At 36.8% G+C, this 17,218-nt stretch overlaps 2 long non-coding RNA genes across 2 annotated transcripts; both read left to right on the top strand.

The window, feature by feature from the left end:
• The first annotated feature begins 4,298 nt into the window (after positions 1-4,298).
• Positions 4,299-7,099, top strand: LOC131007647 (uncharacterized). The gene is made up of 3 exons (XR_009096197.1): positions 4,299-4,929; positions 6,350-6,425; positions 7,021-7,099. It is a non-coding gene; the product is annotated as an uncharacterized LOC131007647 (long non-coding RNA).
• A 2,355-nt stretch (positions 7,100-9,454) lies between these two features.
• Positions 9,455-12,652, top strand: LOC131007648 (uncharacterized). Its single transcript, XR_009096198.1, has 3 exons — positions 9,455-10,482; positions 11,903-11,978; positions 12,574-12,652. It is a non-coding gene; the product is annotated as an uncharacterized LOC131007648 (long non-coding RNA).
• Positions 12,653-17,218: the final 4,566 nt, after the last annotated feature.

The raw sequence follows: 17,218 nt of genomic DNA, 5'->3' as shown, positions 1-17,218 counted from the left end.
GTAGGTTGATTGGCATGATGCATGTTGTGTGTTTTACTTCTCATGAAGATTTTTCTGCGTTTTGCCTGTTTATATCCGCTATGAAAGTAAGGCCAGTATATTATTATAGGGTGATCATTCCTAGTATAATCAGTTTCTCAGTTTTATGAATTAGACGGTAGGAGCTAGCACACGCTATATAACCCCATCTCTCTTTGAAGATGCATTTCCATCTCATAATTTAATGTTTGGTAGATAAGATATAAAATCCATATAACATGATCAGTTAGTTGTTTAGTGGCTTAGATTAAAATCTATATAATACTATATAATAACGAAATCGGATTGCCCTAAATAGTAATCTTAGTTTTATGTTCTTTGTATTATTGCATTTATGGAAATCTATAATTATAATTTGAATAATTGTTTCTAACCAATTTTTATTATATATATATATATGTATATAGTCAATTATTTTCCTTATATATTTAACCTTTACACTAATCAATCAATGTGCATTTATATGAAATACATGAAAATTTGGAAAGTCTATATCAATTATAGATATGTAAGGTAGTTTCAAACCATAAATTAATTTAAATAAAAATTTGAGCTATAATTTGAGAAATTTTCAAAATATTTACAGTATATAGAGCAATGGATTTGCAGATTCTAAAAGAATATTTTTCTGGTAACACAACAATAAATTTTTCTACAAACGTCCTATTTTCGTCAATGATTCAATCTTCTTTTGTCAATTCTTCCGACCATCAATCGCCCATGTCGGATGTTATGTTCCTCATCTTTCATCCACCCTAAATTTTTATTTTCATCTGCCCATCTCATCTACTCTCAGTTCAACTTCTTCCAATAGTTCACAAAAAAAAATAAAAAATAAAAATACAAAATCACTTATCCACGCCAACCGGTGAGTAAACTTATTCTAATGTACATTTTATTAGACTTGAGGGTATATTATGGTATAATAATGTGTTGCCTATCAAGATTTCTAATAATAATATTTTAAATATATCATAGATGTCGGTAGAAAAGAGACATGTTATTCTCTAATTTTTTTGTGTGCATCTACTTATGTTGATGTATCTATCTATGTCTAAGTGCTCATCCACCCTATCAATTATTCAACGTGTTTTTTTTTTCTCTCAAAATTTCAGTTGTAACATACTCTCTTCTTTCTCCATCATCTCTGCCTTTATATTCATCCTCTTCTCACTCTTTGGCCTTATTCTGATATTTTTTTTTGGTTGAGACACTCTTTATAACTCTTCACCGATGAATGAAAAATTGACAATTGGCTCCTATGTTCCTATGAAATTGTCATTTATGGTCCTGTCGAAGCGTTATTGTGCTTGGTGATCAATGTTTTATTTAATTTTCTTTACATTCGTCTCATGTATGTAAGGCTATCATATGAAATTATAGTAAACTAATCAGCATAGTCATTTTGTTAGAGAAAATAATATGTTCAAATAGGATGGTGATAACAAATAAGCAAAGAGTAATACCCTCTGTTTCATTTTCTGGTCGACAAAGCGGCAATACATAGAAAGAGAGTCTCGACTGAAAAAGGAAAATTCAAAAACATGAACAGACACATGGGAGAACGAAAGCTCATGTCACTATAAAATATATTTCTAATTAAATACTGGCATAAATTCATATTTCCATTACATAATTCAATGTAGATTGAAGAGAACCCATAATAATTGTAGATCTAAAATAAGGGTTGCAAGTATCAGTTAATTCATGGGTAAATGAGTACGTAGTTTATAAGTATCTTGAAAGTCGCGTCCTTTCACATCTGATAAAATATGTGGTGCTCGATGAGCCATGTACGTATAATAGTGCAACATTATTTTTTATAATAAAATTCTTCTTGCATATGTTGGAACAAATTTAACCTTTTTATTTAAATTAATTTATTTATCTTTATTATTTGCAAAAATGATTTTGTTATGGAGGTTGAAAAACAAATGAACTTGATAAAAGATAACAATCATTTTGTGGTCTGCGAGTGATTTTTTGTTGTTGCAGTACATGAATCCACCATTTAAAATGTATGTATATATATATATATATATATACACACACACACATAGGGAATGACTAAAATAAGAGCATTTATTAAGATATAAAATAAGAATAATTTTCAGCCCTTAGATCATCAAGATCTACGGTTGATTCGTAATCCTGTTGGATGGATTTATGGACCTGAGTTCGAATCCCAAAGGTAGAAAAAATTTATTTTTCAGAATTCATACCTAGCGAATTCATATGTGTTCTACATAAAATTCATACATTAAAAATTGCTTTTATTTCTTATTTTAAGATGTGCTCTCACGGTAGCCCACCCCCCCCCACACACATATATGTATATATGTATATATATATAATTGAATCTTTTCACCTATTATTTAATTTATTTCAAAATTAAAGTTCTAAGCATTAATTGTAAACATGATAAAGATATGGATAAAATTTCAAGTATATATGTATCTGTATGAATTTATTAAACTCTAATGAACTATACTCTTGTGAAATAAAACCTTACATATAAACTTAGTGATCAAACTATATATGAGTTTCTACTTAATTTTGTGAATTCTTATTATTTTTGCCATATCAAATCTATTGAATTACTAAAAGGAGTATGAAAATAGCATAAATTATTATAATGGATTTCATATACTATTATACACAAAAATCTATAGTATTTTAATTTGAAAATATTATTATATCCTATATATTATTTTTAATACTAACTCAATTCTTAGTTAATTGTATATCACCATAAATTTCCTTATTCAAAATTTAACAACATATACAATCAACCAATTATAATTTATTTCTAAAACGTGTGTGCATAAATTATTATTTCGTTTATGATAAATTAGATCCACGACTTTCATTTACGTTTGAATAAAAGCAGTTTTCTCTTATTATTTCGTATGTCATGAAAATCAACAAGAGTCAAGGATAATCTATGTCAAGAACATTTCAGTTTCCTCTCATTATCAACTTTACATTTGATGTGGTAAAAATTACAGATTAAGGCGAAGAATCAAACTTCATGAAAGAATAAAATAAGAGACTCAAGGTTGATGCAATTCAATCAAGCTAGTAAAATAAAACAAAAAAAGAGCTTAGCATTTTAGCTCTATCAAACATCAATCTTGACGGTCAGCTCGGCCAACTTTGGAGCTTAGTTCCGCACAACCTTGGCGATTAACCCTGCCACAACTTAGCGGTCGACTCTGCCAGCCTTGGAGCTCAACTCTGCATTAACCTTGGGGCTCAACTCTGCCAACCTCGATGGTCCACTCAGAGACATAAAACGTTGTACGAGACATGGGCCCAATTGCCTTGATTACTGGACCTTAGCGCTATATATTCACTTTCTAATTTATAAATATGACTCTCATGTGTAAAATTATTAAGTCACTCTTTACTCATTAACTGGAATAAAAACACTTTTTCTACCTCTCTCTATGCATTCAACACATTCTTCAAAATTTTCAATGTTATTGTTGGATTCATTCTATTTTTCCTAAATTTGCTATTTATAATAGTACAATTATAAAAAAATTAAAATTAATTGGTTCATTAAAAGTTATGTATTTTTATACAATATAACACAATATTTTTTTTATTTAGCATAACACATAATTAACTAATATATAATTACTTTTTTATAAAAAAAATTATATCAATTTACCTAGCTCATGCATATGCACGTACGGGTGGAATACTAGTTTAGATAAATAAGCAAATCGTTGTTCTAACCTTATAGTAAATTAGTTAATTAATCTATATATATATATATATATATTAAAAGAGAAGTGAGTGTTAATCAATTCAATTAGAAGGACATAATTAAAATTAGAAAAAAATTACATAATTCATGCCAATGCTGAAAATTGTGAATATTCAAAAAAGAAAAAGAAAAAAAAAATCTGCCAACTATTCGAGGTGAAAGAACTGCCAACTTTTATGCTAGTATTGTTGTGAATTAGTTTAAATTTGTAATTCCTTCCCCTTTTTTTTCACTATAATGATAAAGCATGTTTTTCTCATTTTCATGATGTTGGATTATAAATTTCGGCCCTATTCTAGATCGTAAAATTACCTGCGCGAGTATCGAAAGCAAAGGGGAGAAAACGCAGAATCTAGAAGAGAGTAAAAAGTGATTATATTTTCTGAGAGCGTGAGTCTTACAAATCGAATAGTAACCTATTTATAAGGTACATGATACAGGGGTAAAATAATAATTTTCTATCTAAATGTAACACCCCGCCCATTTATATTAAGTTTAGAATTTAATTTAAACTTAGATTTAAGATGATTCACGCCGGATAAAAGAAAATGAATTTATTTTAATTCCAACAAAAATGATTTACAAAAACATTTGTAAATTTAATTATTGAATTTATATGCATTGTATATTTATTTAATTTAGCATTCAAGTATTTTTTTTACGAGATATTTATTTAGCAAACCCTGAAATATTTATTACAGTCCCGATATTTTATCTATGTTACTAATAACCACCCAATATCATGATATATTTTTTTTTACATACATGTGCAGACAATCAATTATATCTGCACAATAAAATCATATCTTTGATATCTTATCAAATATTTGTCCACTTTCATTTGCTTCCACTTTCTTTTATTTTATTTGTCCACTTTCTTTTGTTTCCATTTATTTTTGTTTTTATGCAGTCAAATTCCACTACACCAGATCAGCCAAGTTTTCCACTACACCTAACAAATCAGTCAAATTTTCCTTCACTCACTACTCCACCAAATTTCTTTCATCGGCTCTCCAAAATCATTTCACCAGAAATCTCCCCAAACTCATTTCACCAGAAATCTCCCCAAACCAAAGCAAACATCCATCTGTGTATCAACAACAAATCAGTGAAAGGTTTATATTTCCAACTCATTCAATTCATGCAAAATTCATCAATCCTTAGCCGAACAGAAAAACACAAACACATGTCCATCATCTCATCAGATATATGCATACATATTTGTATATTTAGATCGCAAATCATAAAGTTTATGTTTTTAAACAAAACATTGAAATCTTTCAAGAACATTGCATTCACGAAAACATAAGTAGAAAAAGGGAAACTTGGTTTAAAGCTTTTATTTTTGTTGAGCCGGTTGATGCCGGTGCGTCTGAGTCGAGTCGGGGAAGATGGCTGGCAGAGACGGCGGCGTGGAGACGCTGCTGTCGGGCCGAGGACGGTGAGAGAGAGAGGGAGACAGGCAGCGGCGTTCCGTCGTTGCCAAGGAGGAGAGAGAACAGGGGGTACAGAGGGAGATGAGGTGGGTGGTCCTTCGTTGGTGGCCGAGCCGCGGTGGCGGAGAGAGGCTGGGATGGCAGCCGGCTCTGGGATGGTGGCAGGCGGTCCGACCAACCGCTGCTCTCTGTCTCGGGGCGGCGAGGGCGGCCACGCTGTCGGCTGAAGAAGGAGAAGGTGATGGTGGTGTCGGGTAGGAACAGGTGGTGTAGCTGCGGCGGCGGAAGTGACAGGAGACGAGGGAGAAGTTCCGGCCGGCGCTCGTTGCCGGGCATGAAGGAGCAGTCGAGGGAGAGGAGCAGTCGAGGGAGAGGAGCAGTTGAGGGAGAGGAGAGTCAAGGGCGGCGGCGTATTCAGCGGTGGTTTCCGTCGTCTGCCGGAAGAGAGTTGGGGGAGAGAAGGGGAGGGGGTTTGGCGTGAATGGAGAGAAAAGAGAGAGACGAGAGAGGCTATGTGTGTGTGAGTGTTGTGCGGCTGAGGGAGATAAGAGGGTGGAGTCAGTGGGCTAGGGTGAAGGTTGGGCTTGGATGGGGAGTGGGCTTGGGTGTTGGGCCGGGGTTTAATTAGTGTTGGGCCGATTTTTTTTAGTTTTGGGCTGCGAAATTTTATTATCAGTTGGGCCCTTGGTTTTAATAATTGTGCTGGGCTTTAATTCAATCATTTAAAAGATGGGCCCTATTATTGTTTTATGAAATTGGGCTTTCTTATTTTTAATTAATTGAACTATTATTAGTTTGATTAATTTATTTAAAGGAAAATTTTCATAATAATATCATATTATTATTATGTGCATATTTTAAGTAAATTACTTATTATATGTTAAGTATAACATGATTTGCATTATATTTTGCAATAAGAGAAATATTAAAGAAAGATGAGTAAGAATATTGTTGGTGTTCTTAACTCAAGAGAAATATTTTCAATTATTTATGCATTAAATTTTGAAAACCCGGCTAAGTGAATCATAGAATATTAAGCACTTCACCATGACTTAAGATTTAATTCAGGAGACCTATTAAGATTATAGATTTCTTGTAGGTTTTGTAGACCGTGAGGACTAGCGCTGCTATATCAATTCAGAGTTAAGAATAAACGACAGGCATTGCCTAATCAGGTGGGCTTATTTTTCAAAAGTATGATTTAGCTATTGAGCTTAAATGTTTCAATGAAATGAAAACTGTTTATCCGATAAAATATTTTTGTGCGCTCTGTTATGTTTAAGGCTCGCAGTTCATGGATCGATCGAGGTTCTCTTATGGCCTAACACGTTATTTGAGAATTGTGTACACTTGTTAGTCGTTTCGGTGGGTTGATCTCCATCGGGCACTAATTCATGTAAGAGGCGTTATAAGGGTGCTTGGCTGGATGTGTTCCGGAGCATGTATCATGTAAGGCCTGCCCGGGTAGCGTCCCGAGGTCAATTCAACTTGTCTGAGTTACGTCCTCAGGGCAAGTGTCATGGGAATGAGGGATCCGTCGGTGGCTAAAAGGTCCGGGATCACAGCGAGTAACAGAACAGAGTGTGACAACAGCGCGCTAATAAAATGAAATACTTTAACATGCTTGGAAGTTCTTTTTGTTTTAAAACCTTCTAAGTTATGTCATGAATGATTGGATAAACTGCTCTTATGATTATCAAATGTTTATAAAAATGCTAGCCCACTAAGTACATTAGTACTTAGCCCAAAAATACTTTCAAATATTTTCAGGTTGATTGGTCGGTGCTGACGGGGCAGAGCTGAGGCTAGGGTTCAACTCCGTATTTTGTCTTCCGCTGTTGCACTAGCTTTTATTTGTCTTATGTTTCTCTAACTTAAGACCTTTATGTTAAATTCTGAATTATGTTTCTTATCGAGTGTAGACTCTCAACTTCTAGTTCTATGATATTAAATGTTGGTTATCAGAAGCATGAAACCAAACTTGTGATCCTCAAGTTTAGAATGTTGTTGATTGATTAGTATCACTTGATTTCTATATTTCTTCATTCAAAGGGCGTTGCCCAACCTTTTTATCCTATTATCTGAATTTCACAAGGTTCTTCCCTTGTTTATTTCTATGATTTTAGTCGCACCTCGATTATAGTTTATTCCTTCAAGAATTGGGGTGTGACAGAATGGTATCAGAGCATAAGTTTTCTTTCATGTCTCTGATAACCGTAAGCTTCTAATGTCGAGTCTAGAATAGTACCTCTAGGCTTCTAAGAAAATTTGTTGACCCTCAGCTCGCCGTCACACTGCCGCAACAAAAGGTACGACTTAAAAATTTCAATGATTTTAAATGCTTTCAAAGTTTTTAAGAAGTGCGCGCTTTCAATGTATGATGTTATATGAATTGCTTATCGCTTTCATATTGTTATTTTGAGCCTTTAACTCATATAACCAATGTATGTATGTATGTCGTGTTTGGGACTACCCGAGCCCTTAACGAATCAATGAATTTATGGTCGAGTTAGATTTCATTAATCTTTCCGGATTAAGAAAATTTTTATGAAAGGGGCATTTATTGTCCATATGTTTAAAGGTTTCAAAAGAAACAAATGATTAAATGAATGAAAAGTTTTATGTTATCGTGTTAGGTCCACTGCCTGTACGATATGAATGATGAGTCTCTTACAAATCGTTTGAGTACTACCCAAGGATACTTTAGAAATGTTAGTCGTGAAAGCTCCGCTTGATCGATTTAAGTAAGGAATGATAAGATAGCAACGTTTAACATAGATATGTTACAACGTAGAAGAAATGTCATGAGATTAAGGTTTCACTTAAGTTATTCCACTTAAGTTTAGATTAGTTTCCACGTAGAACTAGTCTTTCACATGGTTACACTATAGAAGCGATATATCTAGTGTATAGCTATATATGTATGTATGTATGTATGCTGAATAAGTCTCTTCGTCTGCTGATTCTCGTCCGTCAATCAGAATGGAAGGTGCACCAAGAGGACGTGGTAGAGGGCGCGGTCGTGGTCGCGGACGCGGCAGGGGATTCTTCCCTGAAGAGCCAATCCAACAAGTAGCACCAAATCGTACTGCTGAAGAGAAGTTTCGCAAGGAAAAACCTCCAACGTTTGACGGGTTGGGCGATCCAACAGACGCCGAAAAATGGGTTAGGGCTATAGAGCGTATCTTTAACTACATCCGTTGTGAAGACGAGGACAAAGTAACTTGTGCAACATACCAACTGGTAGACGAAGCAGATTTCTGGTGGGAATCAGTGAGACGCACAATGACTGAGGAACAGTGGGAAAATTTCACTTGGGAAGATTTTAAAACTGTGTTGTATGAGAAGTACATACCAGGATGCTATAGACAGAAGAAGCAGAATGAGTTCTGGAATCTGAAGCAGAGGGCTGGGACAGTGACTGAGTACGATAGAGCTTTCAATCAGCTATCAAGATATGCTCCGACGCTGGTGGACACTGATGAGAAGCGTGCAGAAAAATTCAGAAATGGATTACGCCATGAGATAGCGATTTCTTTAGCAAGTCAAGGAGGTCTCACCTACGCGCAGACATTAAGCAGAGCCCTCACCATTGAATCACTGCTGCCAAGAGAGAAAGGAAAAGCTCCAGGACAGTCTGGATTTGTACCACCTCAAGATGGTAGTAAAGGAAAAAGGAGATGGAATGAGGGAACTGGGGGGAACTCTGGAAATGGAAGTGGGAAGAAACCATGGGTTGCTAATCAAAATCCGAATCAGCACCAGAACGAACAGCCGCTAGCCATAGCTCCACCACCTTGCCCAAAGTGTCAGAAACCTCATTTAGGGGAATGTTTGAAAGGAACGAATGTTTGTTATTATTGCGGAGAAACAGGGCATTTTGCTTCAGCATGCCCAAAGAAAGGAGGTGGAGCACCCCAACAACAAAATCCCGGGAACCAACAGCGACAGAACCAAGGTCCTAGAGGAAATCAGGGGCAACCACGATACGCTAGGGCCTATGCCCTTAACCAACACCAAGCAGCAGGAGATCACGGAAACCTGGCAGGTACTATTAATGTTTTCGACTTCCCATTTATAGCATTGCTTAATATTGGAGTATCATATTCTTCCATTTCATTTGTTGCTTGTAAGAAATTAAAATTACGCTATAATCGTCCGTAACAACGTTAGAAGTTAGTATAACTAACGATGAAAGACTGCTACTAAGGACGTCACCGCGAACTCAGAGTTCGATATAGGCGCCGAAACATTTAGACATACTTACATGTTATTCTTATGATAGAATTTGATACAATCCTCGAATTGGTTGACTTACTCAAGTCAGCGCTACAATACTTTTAAACAAGAGAAAGATCCCTCTTCAATCTTCAGGAGAGGACGAGACAAGTTTTCACGACATAATGACGTACCAGTTTTTGAGGAAAATTTTCTAGTTTGCTAAACAATGTCGCACTGTTAGGGAATTAAGTACGTGTGTGATTTAGTGCCGCACAAGAGTTAAGTGGAATGAAAGTCTAGTATCCAAACTAGATGACCCAGATATGCAATTTCGAGGACGAAATTTTTATAAGGAGGTAGGAATGTAACACCCCGCCCATTTATATTAAGTTTAGAATTTAATTTAAACTTAGATTTAAGATGATTCACGCCGGATAAAAGAAAATGAATTTATTTTAATTCCAACAAAAATGATTTACAAAAACATTTGTAAATTTAATTATTGAATTTATATGCATTGTATATTTATTTAATTTAGCATTCAAGTATTTTTTTTACGAGATATTTATTTAGCAAACCCTGAAATATTTATTACAGTCCCGATATTTTATCTATGTTACTAATAACCACCCAATATCATGATATATTTTTTTTTACATACATGTGCAGACAATCAATTATATCTGCACAATAAAATCATATCTTTGATATCTTATCAAATATTTGTCCACTTTCATTTGCTTCCACTTTCTTTTATTTTATTTGTCCACTTTCTTTTGTTTCCATTTATTTTTGTTTTTATGCAGTCAAATTCCACTACACCAGATCAGCCAAGTTTTCCACTACACCTAACAAATCAGTCAAATTTTCCTTCACTCACTACTCCACCAAATTTCTTTCATCGGCTCTCCAAAATCATTTCACCAGAAATCTCCCCAAACTCATTTCACCAGAAATCTCCCCAAACCAAAGCAAACATCCATCTGTGTATCAACAACAAATCAGTGAAAGGTTTATATTTCCAACTCATTCAATTCATGCAAAATTCATCAATCCTTAGCCGAACAGAAAAACACAAACACATGTCCATCATCTCATCAGATATATGCATACATATTTGTATATTTAGATCGCAAATCATAAAGTTTATGTTTTTAAACAAAACATTGAAATCTTTCAAGAACATTGCATTCACGAAAACATAAGTAGAAAAAGGGAAACTTGGTTTAAAGCTTTTATTTTTGTTGAGCCGGTTGATGCCGGTGCGTCTGAGTCGAGTCGGGGAAGATGGCTGGCAGAGACGGCGGCGTGGAGACGCTGCTGTCGGGCCGAGGACGGTGAGAGAGAGAGGGAGACAGGCAGCGGCGTTCCGTCGTTGCCAAGGAGGAGAGAGAACAGGGGGTACAGAGGGAGATGAGGTGGGTGGTCCTTCGTTGGTGGCCGAGCCGCGGTGGCGGAGAGAGGCTGGGATGGCAGCCGGCTCTGGGATGGTGGCAGGCGGTCCGACCAACCGCTGCTCTCTGTCTCGGGGCGGCGAGGGCGGCCACGCTGTCGGCTGAAGAAGGAGAAGGTGATGGTGGTGTCGGGTAGGAACAGGTGGTGTAGCTGCGGCGGCGGAAGTGACAGGAGACGAGGGAGAAGTTCCGGCCGGCGCTCGTTGCCGGGCATGAAGGAGCAGTCGAGGGAGAGGAGCAGTCGAGGGAGAGGAGCAGTTGAGGGAGAGGAGAGTCAAGGGCGGCGGCGTATTCAGCGGTGGTTTCCGTCGTCTGCCGGAAGAGAGTTGGGGGAGAGAAGGGGAGGGGGTTTGGCGTGAATGGAGAGAAAAGAGAGAGACGAGAGAGGCTATGTGTGTGTGAGTGTTGTGCGGCTGAGGGAGATAAGAGGGTGGAGTCAGTGGGCTAGGGTGAAGGTTGGGCTTGGATGGGGAGTGGGCTTGGGTGTTGGGCCGGGGTTTAATTAGTGTTGGGCCGATTTTTTTTAGTTTTGGGCTGCGAAATTTTATTATCAGTTGGGCCCTTGGTTTTAATAATTGTGCTGGGCTTTAATTCAATCATTTAAAAGATGGGCCCTATTATTGTTTTATGAAATTGGGCTTTCTTATTTTTAATTAATTGAACTATTATTAGTTTGATTAATTTATTTAAAGGAAAATTTTCATAATAATATCATATTATTATTATGTGCATATTTTAAGTAAATTACTTATTATATGTTAAGTATAACATGATTTGCATTATATTTTGCAATAAGAGAAATATTAAAGAAAGATGAGTAAGAATATTGTTGGTGTTCTTAACTCAAGAGAAATATTTTCAATTATTTATGCATTAAATTTTGAAAACCCGGCTAAGTGAATCATAGAATATTAAGCACTTCACCATGACTTAAGATTTAATTCAGGAGACCTATTAAGATTATAGATTTCTTGTAGGTTTTGTAGACCGTGAGGACTAGCGCTGCTATATCAATTCAGAGTTAAGAATAAACGACAGGCATTGCCTAATCAGGTGGGCTTATTTTTCAAAAGTATGATTTAGCTATTGAGCTTAAATGTTTCAATGAAATGAAAACTGTTTATCCGATAAAATATTTTTGTGCGCTCTGTTATGTTTAAGGCTCGCAGTTCATGGATCGATCGAGGTTCTCTTATGGCCTAACACGTTATTTGAGAATTGTGTACACTTGTTAGTCGTTTCGGTGGGTTGATCTCCATCGGGCACTAATTCATGTAAGAGGCGTTATAAGGGTGCTTGGCTGGATGTGTTCCGGAGCATGTATCATGTAAGGCCTGCCCGGGTAGCGTCCCGAGGTCAATTCAACTTGTCTGAGTTACGTCCTCAGGGCAAGTGTCATGGGAATGAGGGATCCGTCGGTGGCTAAAAGGTCCGGGATCACAGCGAGTAACAGAACAGAGTGTGACAACAGCGCGCTAATAAAATGAAATACTTTAACATGCTTGGAAGTTCTTTTTGTTTTAAAACCTTCTAAGTTATGTCATGAATGATTGGATAAACTGCTCTTATGATTATCAAATGTTTATAAAAATGCTAGCCCACTAAGTACATTAGTACTTAGCCCAAAAATACTTTCAAATATTTTCAGGTTGATTGGTCGGTGCTGACGGGGCAGAGCTGAGGCTAGGGTTCAACTCCGTATTTTGTCTTCCGCTGTTGCACTAGCTTTTATTTGTCTTATGTTTCTCTAACTTAAGACCTTTATGTTAAATTCTGAATTATGTTTCTTATCGAGTGTAGACTCTCAACTTCTAGTTCTATGATATTAAATGTTGGTTATCAGAAGCATGAAACCAAACTTGTGATCCTCAAGTTTAGAATGTTGTTGATTGATTAGTATCACTTGATTTCTATATTTCTTCATTCAAAGGGCGTTGCCCAACCTTTTTATCCTATTATCTGAATTTCACAAGGTTCTTCCCTTGTTTATTTCTATGATTTTAGTCGCACCTCGATTATAGTTTATTCCTTCAAGAATTGGGGTGTGACACTAAATCACGCGATACGCGTGTTCGGCAGAGGCAGAACTGAAGCTGATGTGTCAGAGTTTGTTAACTTCAGGTTCTGATGACGTCAGTAAATCTGGTCAAAGCTAATGTCGGGCATGTTCAGAACTCTTTCTTTAATTTCTGCTCAACTTGGATGCAGAGAAGATAAAACATCACTGATGACTTTTCACGATTCACCTCTTCTTCCAAATTCCAGCTCTGCAAGCACTTTAGGTCGAGATAATTCCTTAATACAGAACTGTTCAAGCTTTTTACAAGTGTCACTTGCTGGCAGAGCTGCCGATTGCTTCCTCCAAAAGAGACTTTCTTCGCCTCGTTCGGTCCCATGCTCTCCTTACTCTGGTACACGTGTCATCATTTTCATTATTCGCTCATTTTACTCCTCATCACATGAAATTATATTTTGGATGAAATATGTAATATACATCTCGAATGAAAGGTCATGAAATTACATTTAATTTGATACAATATGTAAAAATAAATTTAAAATGAGCAAGTTGTGATAATTTAAAATTTTAACATATTAAAAATTTATATTTTAAGAAGTGATATATTTCTTAAAATAAGGAACCATATTTCAATTTTTTTTCTTAATTCTAATATTCTAAATTTTCAAATTATATATTTTATATTTATTTTTTGTAAAAATAAATTACTAATATTATATTATGTTCTCCCTCCGTCTCAGGCCAATAGGCTCAGTTGCTTTTGGCACGTAGATCAAGAAACTCACTTTTTGGTAGGTAAATGGTGTGGTCCACCAACAATTAAGTAATTAAGTATTCCCTTATTTTTTTTCTTAATCTCTTTTGATTAGTTTGCTCACTTAAACATGCAATATTAAATGTAAAAGGAAATGGGCGGCTGAATTGCAAATTTAAAGGAATTGAATAAAAAAAGGCGGTTGTTCATAATGGATTTAAAGGCACTGAATTGGTGCCAAATGTGTAGCAAGGCGCTAGAATTTTACATTTAACTCCAAAACAAAATTCTGGCGACAGAATTCAAAATGATTTACAGCATTCTATATAAAGTTATATGTTAGGTCCGGAGGGTCTCGAATAGGTGTATGGGGGGGGAATACACCTATGGGCTATTTTTCTCCTCTAAAACAGAGGGATCTCAAGATAGAGATCAAAACGAAACTTTACAAGCAAACTAAGACACCTGTTAACAGAAAGGAGTATTTTGACCAAACATGGTTGACGATTGATACTGAAAAACTCTTCAGTAAGGAGTTATCAGTTAAGTTACTGGAACTTAACTGATGCACGTAAAGGCTTCAGTCGAGTTTTCTAAAACAGAGATGATATCACTCTTCCTGACTATCAGAGGATAGATCAGTCAGACTAATATCATACGCAACAGAAATAACTTTGTTTCGTAATAGCCTCGGTTGAGCACGTTGTTAGTCTTAGGTTTCTCTTTGCAGTTAATCAGAATTCAGTTTATCAAATAAAAGAACACAAGTAAGAATGTAAAACTGAAAGCTGTAAATAACACAAAGACTTTTACGTGGTTCGGAAAACACTTCCTACATCCAAGGTCGGTTGATCAGACCAACAATTCAGTCCGCAAGTGCTTAACTGGTGCATTGCAAACCGAACCGTGTGCTTGTCGGGTGCACACAACCGCACCACTGAAGATTCCACTCTTCAGTACCAACACTTCACTCGCGTTGGATTTCTCACTCCTAGCATGACCTTGCACTAGGATCTCACGAAGTCAGAGTACCTTCCTGAACTCCTTTACCACTCAAACACTCGATTCTATCTCTCGAAAGGAGGTTTGAAAACTTGCCAACTATACTTCAAAGAACAAGTTCTTTGGAGCAAGTTTGACCTAGGCTTCTGGGTAAACAGAGGTTTGCCTAAGGCCTAAGAGAATGTGTATAATCAGCAGTGACTGATTTTTGGTTTTGGAATTCTCTTCTTCGATTCAAGCTTTGGGGAGGTTAAGCTTTTGGCTAAGAAACTATTTTGGCAGAGTTTCAGCTTATGTCGTTGAATCGGTGAAGATTGAAGTGATCCTCAAGCGCTATTTATAGGAGAGGCCTTGAATAGATCCGTTGGCGGAGAATGTCTTCAAGATTTATTCCGTTTGAGAGCTTTTCGAATTTGGGCTGAGGCTTCAATCTACGAGGTTCCTTGTTTGGTGGGAACGACTATGTTGAAGAGCAGGAGATGTGACGTCTCTGATAAAGTAGCCACCAAATAGGAATGACCTCTACAGAGAGGGATTATCCTGAGATCTCTGCATTTAATGCGGCTGTACTTTTGCAGTACGTGACTTCCTTTGAATGTTGGGAGTTCAGTCCGAAGAAGAATGTTTAACTGATACTTGACTTTAGTATCAGTCCGCTGAGTCCACGCGGCACGCATTAAGTAATCAGTTTCGAACTGATTCTTCAACTGATACTTCAGTTGGTATCTTCAATCTTTAGTCTTCAGGTTTTAGTCCTTCAGTCTTCAGTCTTCGGAACCGCAAGCTATACTAGAAACGAACTCTAACACTTGAGTTCAAACCGTTCTAGTCATTTAGAATTAAGACCTATGAATTTTGGTATCATCAAAACAAGGATTAGGATATTCCTTAAAGTTTCCAACAATTTCCCCCTTTTTGATGATGCCAAAACCACACAGCAGTTCTAGACAAACAAAAAGACTGAACTCAGAGCACAAATTCTAAAACAGGGTGAATATTATTCCCCCTTAACAATAGAACCTAAAAACTTGTACTTAGAGTCAAGAACGTAACAGTTCTAACACAGAACAAGGAGAAGACAGTAAAACATTAATCAGAGCCTGGACAAAGAGTCATTGTCTTCAGGTTGAGATCAAAAGAAGTTCTTTTTCATTAAAAGTAAGACTGATAAGTCAGCAGTCGAGGTACAGAGCAAGACTTACATTGGAGTAAAAAGAAAAACAAAAAAAACATCATGGGAAACCCATGGACTCCAGCAGTCTGCATCGCAGCGCCTTGAACTTCTTGATCTTCATCTTCTGTCTTCGTGTTCCTAAGCTTGTCCCGAGATGCAGAAGGAAGAGGACACCAGTGGGGAGAGAGAGGGATGAGAAGGGAGGCGAAGAAGTGAAGGAGACGGAGAGATGGAGAATAGCAGTGTGAAGGAAAGGAAAGTATGCATAGCATCTTAGAGATATTCATGAGATGCGGCTATGCATACAGACCTAGGGGAGAGGTAGAGAGACAAGGAAAGGTAGGGAAGAGGAGTGCTAGAAGTGAGGAGGGAAAATGAAGGAAATGCATGGCGAGCCTTTGGTGAAAGAAGTAATGCAAAGGGTGGCTCGTCATACATGTAGGGAGAGAAAGTGAGGATGGAGAATCGAATCAGTGGTAGTCGTAAGGACTAGCACTGTCGATGTTGCGCCGACTGACAAAGAGCTCCTGCTCATTGTTGTTGCACCACATGGAAGCTTCACAAAAAGGTGAAGCTTTCCTGAGAGTCAGGTGAAGTCCGTCTTCTTGAGACAAGTACTTCAAACCATATGGGTCGGGCATGAGGATGGAAGACACTCGCTTCGCTGGATACAAGTGAGAATATGGTAAGCTTTGACGTCGGAGAGACGTTGAGATCCAGTGGAAGGGTCCAGTGAAGACCAAGTATGTGAGTGTCATTCTCTCACTCCATGACTTTGCAGTCATTGAATTCTCCTATTGTCGGAACAAATTTTTCTGCAACTTTGAAAGGATTGGAAAATTTTCTCACAGTGAAGGCTGTGGAGAGTTGTTAGTTGATGCAGAAAATATGTGAAGACATCATGGAATAAATACACAAATCATACCAAGTAAGAAGATGAATTTTTTTTTGAAAACTGTGCCTAAAATATTTTTGAAGTAAAAATTCACGTCCGCCATCACTGCAGGGGACGGAAGCTTCAAAAAGGTGAGAGATATCATTGCATTATGTCATGTCAATGAGATTCTCAAGAAATTTGATCACAGAGGCAAAAGGTTGGAAAGATTTTTAGAAAAGATCAGGACAAGTTCAATCAAATACGAATTTTCCCTTTTAAAAAGTACTTGTCCTTCTCGGATATTCCATTTTTCAACAATCAGTTAAAGTTATTGAAAGAAACTGATCAGTTAGAGAAAGATTTTGAATTTAAAACACAAAGCTCTTAACTGAAGTATCTGATTTTAAATAGTAAGCTTAAAAATACTTACTGATCGACTGATCATTGTAGTCAGTCGATACCACTTGAT

Source organism: Salvia miltiorrhiza, chromosome 2 (assembly GCF_028751815.1).
Source record: "Salvia miltiorrhiza cultivar Shanhuang (shh) chromosome 2, IMPLAD_Smil_shh, whole genome shotgun sequence".
Lineage (NCBI taxonomy): Eukaryota > Viridiplantae > Streptophyta > Magnoliopsida > Lamiales > Lamiaceae > Salvia > Salvia miltiorrhiza.
Note: the sequence above shows the minus strand (reverse complement) of the source record. Positions and strands in the feature narration are given on the sequence as shown.